Here is a 7,398-nt window from a genome sequence, read left to right on the forward strand (position 1 = left end):
CCTGGTTACGCTCACTCGCGGCCTAGGATAAGCTAATCTTGTATTTTTTTTTTCAAAATTTGCCTTTTCTACTATTCAGATAAATGTTTTTTTTTTAATATTTTCCGATAAGAAACTCATGCTAGAAATTTATGAAGCTGCGACTTTTTCCATCTGTATGTATGCATAAGAGGACGCACAGATCCCTAAACATGTATCGATAAAATTTTATTTCATTATGTTTGTAATAAAATATTATGTCTCTCATGAATATATAGAAGAATTAGTAAAATATAAGAAGGAAAATGTAGAAGAATGGGTGATACTTGAGACTTCAGGGAGAGACGAAGACCCACGGTGATGTTCTTTTACTTTGTTGATGATTATCACATGTTAATTTGTGTTTATTGACTTTAATAGTTGTTCAAATTAAGTGGAAGTTGGTCAAGTGATTACTTTTTCAAACCGAGTCCGGGTCACTTTCACAAGCTAGTCAAACCCGACTCGTTTCATGCTCCGTCGTAGACTTCCACGTATCTGTTCATGGTACAGTACAAACTATTTTTGTTACGGTATGATTCAGAATATTAAAATTATTGTTTTATACTGTAGTGAAATTTCCACCATTAGTCATGCTGTTCGTGTTGTAATGATTTTTTTTCCCTATAAATTCTGTTCATATATAGTGTAATTTTTAATTATACTCACGGCTGTTCAAGCTAATGCTGAAGTAACATTTTTTAACCTTGAAAATTATTTCCTTCTTCATGTTATTGTTCTTGAAAATAATGAATTTAACATTTACCAAACATTTCACAAATATAAATCTTTTCTGGTTTTATTATTAAAATTTTAATAAATCTTGTTATTTGGTGTATTATTTTCTTAACTGGTTCGAAAAATCACTCTGTAAATAATAGTAAAAAATTTATCACTAAAGTTTTTTTTTATAAATAGTTATATATAAAAAAAACCAAATTATCAAATATATATCTCGATAAATAATACCCGCAGCAAGGCGCGGGCTTAATGCTAATTTTGCAACACCACAAAATCTGTGTTTGCTTTGTAAGTTCTAGAACCTACTAGTTCATGAATGAAAATAAATTTGGTGAACTGTAATGCTTTTTTAAGACAGTGCTGGGAGTTGAACTCTTTAGTTCAACTACTAGATGTGCAACCGTTTGGTGGCATGTTACGTTTTCAAAATTTAGTTCTATTCTTGTTGAGGGGGGCAAATCTAATGTCAGAAAATGGCAATTAATATTCAGGATAAAATACATTTTCTAGGTTTTGCTGTTAGATCTACATCATAAAACTTGAGATCTAAAACCATATAGCCATGATTAATTCAAAGAGATTAACAAGGATCTAAAAGAGCGGAAGCTTATACCTGAATCCATTGCTTGATCTTGATTTTGGGTTTTGGATCTTCTAACCTTAGGGTTTTCTCTAAAACCGAATTTCTCTCTTAGATGGGGGTGAAGAGAATTAGAGAATGTAACCCTAGGTTAGGGACCATAACCCCTTATTTATAGATGTTGTACTTTTGTAATTTAGCCCCTCAATAAATTACAATTACAACCTGGTATCTGCACATATGACCCCATGATTATATTTAAATACCCATTAACCCAACTTAATTGATCACTTTAGTGGGTTATCCTGAAAGATAGCAATACACATTGATTAATCATATGTGCCCACAAATAGATTTATTAGATTAAATCCAACAATCTCCCACTTGGGCACCATATGATTCCTTAAATTGTGTATAACCTTATGAGCTCAAAAAATGCTATCACTGAAAGGGTATTTCCGAACAATCTCGCCCATTGACTATATCAATATAGGATCAAAGCGGCCTTCGTCACATTTATCGTGACTCGACCCATCAATGGTCACATATACCAATACAATCAAACGATATAGATCAATCATGGATGTGCAGCATGAAAATTACATGCAATGTGATCAGTACATGTCTATTTTCAACTGGTCCTCCTTAGTGAGGTCAAAACCAAACATAATGTAACAGAGTGTCTTAACTGAAAACTTTATTCTGATCAGACAATACAAACAAACATAAAGCACCACAAATACAAACTCCCACTAAAACATAATATCCTCAAATAATACCACACCCATATGAGCAGTATGCTCATGAAAGACCTTAGGTGGCAATCCCTTAGTAAGAGGATCAGCTATCATGGAGTTTGTCCCAATGTGCTCTATGGATATCTGTCCACTCTGTACCCTTTCTTTCACAACCAGGAACTTAATGTCAATATGTTTTGACTTAGTTGAGCTCCTGTTGTTATTGGAATACATTACTGCAGATTTATTGTCACAATATAACCTTAGTGGTCTTTCAACATTTTCCAAAATGCGCAGTCCCGTGACAAAATTTCGCAGCCATATTCCCTGATTGGATGCCTCATAGCAAGCTACAAATTCTGCTGCCATAGTGGAGGAAGCTACTAGTGTTTGTTTGACACTTTTCCATGATATAGCTCCTCCTGCTAACATATAAATGTAGCCTGATGTAGACTTCCTGCTATCTTGGCATCCAGCAAAATCAGAGTCCGAATACCCAATGACCTCTAATTTCTCTGATTTTCTGTATGTGAGCATGTAATCTTTTGTTTTCTGAAGATACCTCATAACCCTTTTGACTGCTATCCAATGATCCATACCAGGGTTGCTTAAGTATCTGCCTAACATCCCAACAATGTACGCAATATCCGGACGCGTACATACCTGAGCATACATTAGACTTCCTACAGCCGAAGCATAAGGAATCTTCTGCATTTCCTGAATTTCAAGGTTACCTTTAGGGCACTGATTGAGACTAAACTTGTCTCCTTTAGCAACAGGGGTGTCACCTGGTCTGCAATCTTGCATGCCAAACCTTTTAAGTACCTTATCGATATAGCTCTTTTGTGATAATCCAAGAATACCCCGAGAGCGATCTCGATGTATCTGGATCCCTAATATAAAAGAGGCGTCCCCAAGATCTTTCATCTCAAAATTCTTTGATAGAAATCTCTTGGTTTCGTGCAACATGCCTATATCATTAGTGGCAAGCAAGATGTCATCCACATACAGAACCAGAAAAATATACTTACTCCCACTGAACTTGTGATATACACAGTCATCAACAATGTTCATCTCAAAACCGAACGAGATAACTATTTGTTGAAACTTATGATACCATTGACGAGGAGCTTGCTTGAGTCCATAGATGGATTTCCTTAATTTGCAAACCATATTCTTTGGGTCTCCTGACACAAAGTTTTCTGGTTGCACCATATAAATCATCTCATCAATGTCTCCATTGAGAAATGCAGTCTTAACATCCATCTGATGTAACTCAAGATCATAATGAGCAACAAGTGCCATGATTATTCTGAAAGAGTCTTTCGATGAAACCGGAGAGAAAGTCTCTGTATAATCAATGCCTTCCTTTTGAGTATAGCCTTTAGCCACAAGACGCGCCTTATACCTCTCCACATTACCGTTTGCATCCCGCTTGGTTTTAAAAATCCATTTACAACCAATTGGTTTTGCACCTTCTGGCAATGGGACAAGTTCCCAAACCTTATTGTCTTGCATAGACTTATACTCTTCATTCATGGCATCAATCCACTGTTGAGAGTTAGAACTTTTCATGGCCTGAGAGAAGTTGATTGGATCATCTTCTAACATTCCACTACTTTCCTCATGTTCTTGGAGAAATACAATATAATCATCCGGAATAGCATTTCTCCTTTCTCTCGTGGATCTCCTTAATGGCACTGGTTCTTGAGGTTGTTGAGTTTGTTCTTCTGGAACAGGGAGTTGTTCAACATTATCATCTTGAGGTTCCGGATTTACTTCTTGAGCAACAACAGGTATAGGAACCTGAATATTGTCAAAAGTAACTGTATGGATTGGATCTGAAGCCAATTCCTCCTCAAAACTAATGTCTCTAACCTTATTTCTCCCCCCAAACTCAACATCCTCAAAGAATGTTGCTGTTCCCGTCTCAAAAATATTCCTTATAGTGGGATCATAAAACTTATAGCCCCTAGAGCGATCAGGGTACCCAATAAAGTAGCTGCTAACTGTTTTGGAGTCCAATTTCTTTTCATTTGGCCTATAAGGCCTTGCCTCAGCTGGACATCCCCAAATATGTAAATGCTTTAAACTGGGCTTTCGACCAGTCCAAAGCTCATAAGGTGTTTTAGCAACTGCTTTACTTGGTACTCTATTCAGAATGTAAGCTGCTGTCTTAAGTGCTTCTCCCCAGAGTGACTCTGGTAAAGAAGAATGAGCAATCATACTTCTTACCATATCCTTAAGAGTCCTGTTTCGTCTTTCAGCTACACCATTCATGCTAGGTGAACCCGGCATAGTGTACTGTGGGACGATACCGCATTCCTCTAGGTATCTAGCAAATGGTCCTGGACGTTGTTCACCTGAACCATCATATCTACCGTAGTACTCACCACCACGATCAGATCTGACGGTTTTAATTCTTCTGTTGAGTTGATTCTCAACTTCAGCTTTATAGGCTTTGAACATGTCCAGAGACTCAGATTTTTCATGAATAAGATATAGGTGCCCATAACGTGAGTAATCGTCTATGAATGATATAAAATATTGTTGACCATTCCAGGATTCCGTAGGGAATGGCCCACAAATATCCGTATGTATCAATTCTAAGACATCCGAAGATCTGTTGGCACCTAATCTCTTCACTTTGGTCTGTTTTCCCTTGATACATTCAACACATACGTCGAAGTCCGAAAAATCAAGGGAATCCAAAATGCCATCAGACACAAGACGCTCAACTCTACCTTTTGAGATATGACCTAAGCGCTTATGCCATAATGTCGCCGAATTTTCCTTATTTAATTTACGCTTAGTACCACGTGATTCCACATGCAAGGATTCATTGTAAGAAGCAATTGTATCAAGCAAATATAGGTTGTCATAAATACTCAAGTAACCGGTTCCCACAACATTTGAATTAAAAGATAAACTGAATTGACTGTTTCCAAATGAACAAGAATAACCTGATTTGTCCAATACAGAAACAGAAACCAAATTCCGTCTAAAAGACGGTACTACAAAAGTATCTTTTAAATCCAAATAATAACCAGTTCCTAACAACAACCTAAAGTGCCCAATTGCTTCCACATCTACCGATTGTCCGTCGCCCACAAAGATGTGTCTTTCAACATCACTTGGCTTTCGGTAGCTCAGGCAACCCTGCATAGAAACACTTATGTGAGTAGTAGCACCAGAGTCTAACCACCAAGTGTTTCTAGGTACTGAAGCTAAATTAACCTCAGAACAGACCAAAGCAAGGAACGTACCCTTATTATCACGCCAGGCGTGATATTTTGTACAGTCCTTCTTTACATGTCCAGGCTTCTTACAGAAGAAACAACCCTGATTATCCTTATGTTGTTTCTTCTCAACTGGACCCTTAGCAGCTTCCTTATCATTCTTCCTTTTCTTGCCCTTATCCTTAGAGGCATAGGCCAAATGAGCACTTTCTGTCTTAAACGCTAGGTTCGTCTGAAGTACGAACGCGAGGTTCGTCTGAAGTTCGAACGCGAGGCTCGACTGAAGCACGAACGCGAGGTTCGTCTGAAGCTCGAACGCGAGGCTCGACTGAAGTACGAACGCGAGGTTCGTCTGAAGTTCGAACGCGAGGCTCGACTGAAGCACAAACGCGAGGTTCGTCAAAAGTTCGAACACGAGGCTCGACTGAAGCACGAACGCGAGGTTCGTCAAAATTGAGCTTGACGCTCACCTGAAGAACGAACGCGAGGTTCGTTAAAATTGAGCTTGACGCTCACCTGAGTTGAACGCGAGGTTCACCTTAGAACGAACGCGAGGTTCGTTAAAATTGAGCTTGACGCTCACCTGAGTTGAACGCGAGGTTCACTTTAGAACGAACGCGAGGTTCGTTGAGCGCGAAGCTCGGTTAAAATTGAACGAACGCGAGGTTCGTTTGAGGTAACCACCTCCTTAATTTTCGCCACGTTTCACGCACGCACGAACCCTTAGGGTCCGCCGACAAACCCAAAAAAACCTTTGATTTTTATTTTCAAAACAGATCCAGAATTGGAAAAAATTGAAGGAAAAATCAAAGAAAACAAAAATATTTGATTTTTATTTTCAAAACAGATCCAGAATTGGAAAAATTGAAGAAAAAATCAAAGAAAAATCCAAAAAATTCCAAAAAGTTACTGTTCACCGGTGATTTTTCAGTTACTGTTCATCCGAAAAAATTTTCGTTACTGTTCATCCGAACAAAAAAATTTACTGTTCATCCGAACCCAAAAAATTTACTGTTCATCCAAACCCAAAAAATTGAATCTTTAACCAGAGATTTAAGATCAAAAACCCAATAAAACTTAAATCCCTAAGAATTAATCAAGGTGGCTCTGATACCACTTGTTAGATCTACATCATAAAACTTGAGATCTAAAACCATATAGCCATGATTAATTCAAAGAGATTAACAAGGATCTAAAAGAGCGGAAGCTTATACCTGAATCCATTGCTTGATCTTGATTTTGGGTTTTGGATCTTCTAACCTTAGGGTTTTCTCTAAAACCGAATTTCTCTCTTAGATGGGGGTGAAGAGAATTAGAGAATGTAACCCTAGGTTAGGGACCATAACCCCTTATTTATAGATGTTGTACTTTTGTAATTTAGCCCCTCAATAAATTACAATTACAACCTGGTATCTGCACATATGACCCCATGATTATATTTAAATACCCATTAACCCAACTTAATTGATCACTTTAGTGGGTTATCCTGAAAGATAGCAATACACATTGATTAATCATATGTGCCCACAAATAGATTTATTAGATTAAATCCAACATTTGCTAGGCAAAAGATTAAGTTAGGCCTTGTTAAAAATATATCTCATTCTCTTCGTGGACTACGTTTCTAACTAATTAAACAGGATGTACGTATATGCTTCTGACTAAAAATTAAGAGTTTTAGAGACCAACATTAACAACAAAATGAGTACTAGTGTTATGTACGTCAACAATACAAACATTGGTTCTTTTTTATGTTTTAAATGCAAAAAAGACACAATTATGGTCATTACCATCAGCATGATGTAGGCGTACGTCGTTTAATTATTTAATTATGTTATCTTCATCAAAATTGGCGTGTATGATTGCCTCCTAAAGCCCAAAGTATGAGGGTTTGGGGGCAATTTAATTACCAACTCATGGATTTTGTATTGATGAAGATTCCCTACTAAAGCATTTATCTTTCATACTTTATAACTGAATATGTGGTATAGAAAACATAACAGGCCAGGGAAACTTGTATTTTATAATTGGATGATGAGTGAGATGGCATAGTGCTCCATAGTTTACTATCAAGGGTTTGGTG

This window comes from Asparagus officinalis, chromosome 8 (assembly GCF_001876935.1).
Source record: "Asparagus officinalis chromosome 8, Aspof.V1, whole genome shotgun sequence".
Taxonomy (NCBI): Eukaryota; Viridiplantae; Streptophyta; class Magnoliopsida; order Asparagales; family Asparagaceae; genus Asparagus; species Asparagus officinalis.